The 1071-nt window shown below is 33.8% G+C and overlaps 1 non-coding gene across 1 annotated transcript; it reads right to left on the bottom strand.

Annotated features, from left to right (window-relative positions):
• Window positions 1-748: 748 nt before the first annotated feature.
• Window positions 749-855, bottom strand: LOC122104627. The gene has a single exon (XR_006146967.1). It is a non-coding gene; the product is annotated as a U6 spliceosomal RNA (small nuclear RNA).
• Window positions 856-1071: the final 216 nt, after the last annotated feature.

The raw sequence follows: 1071 nt of genomic DNA on the forward strand, positions 1-1071 counted from the left end.
ACAATAGGTCAACCTGTATCCCTATTTGAGCATTTTTTCCCTTCCCCTCCCCAAATTAGAGAAGCATACATACAAGATTTAAGTGCACCAACTTCAAATACAGAGAAAACAGGGGTTATAGCATTGGGAGAAACATACAGAGAAACCAAAAAAAAAAATGACATCGCACATTATAAGTACGTTAGAAACAATAGCAAGAAACAAAAAACCACTAGTGTCCCTATCTTGGGGTTCAATTTCTTTAACATCATCTGATCTGGTTATATTCACATATCTTTTGAAATTTTCTGCTTATCCCAGACATAAATTCGTTATTGAAAATAAGGGAAATCATGAGACCTATGTTTCTTTGGACTTGGCTTACTTCACTCAATATTTTTTTTTCCATTTCCTAACAAATTGGGAGATGTCATTCTTTCTGATGGAGGCATAGAATTCCATTGTGTATATATACCACATTTAATTGATCCACTCATCTAATGGGTGCATCTGGTTTGGTTCCATATCTTAGCTATCGTAAATAATGTTTCAATAACTGTCGTTGTGTTGGTAGTTTTAGTATGGTCTTGTTTATGATCATTTGAGTAAATCCCCAAAAGTGGGATTACTGTGTCATAGGGGAGGTTTATGTGGATTCTTCTGAGGAACCTCCACACTGCTTTCCAAAGTAGTTGAACAAGTTTACACTCCCACCAAGAAGGCAGTATGGTTCCTTTGTTGCCACATACCTTTCAGCAGCTGTTGTTGTAAAAATATGGAACGCTCCAAGAATTTGCATGTCATCCTTGTGCACGGTGCATGCTAATCTTCTCTGTATCATTCCAATGTTAGTGTATGTGATGCTAAATTGAGCACAGTACATTTATTATATAGAAAGTATAATTTTTATTGATTTTATTAAACTGGACAATTCAACAAAAAGTAAGTTCAAAAGAATAGTTGTGAAATTTTAGAATCATATATTTCTTACATAAGCACACATTTAAGAATAAAATCAATATAGACATTCCAAAAACAAAATAATTCCTGATATTTGTAGTTCAATAGATGTGTAGGAGGAAGAATTCAATT

Source organism: Dipodomys spectabilis, unplaced genomic scaffold, assembly GCF_019054845.1.
Source record: "Dipodomys spectabilis isolate Male_0828 unplaced genomic scaffold, ASM1905484v1 ptg000029l, whole genome shotgun sequence".
Lineage (NCBI taxonomy): Eukaryota > Metazoa > Chordata > Mammalia > Rodentia > Heteromyidae > Dipodomys > Dipodomys spectabilis.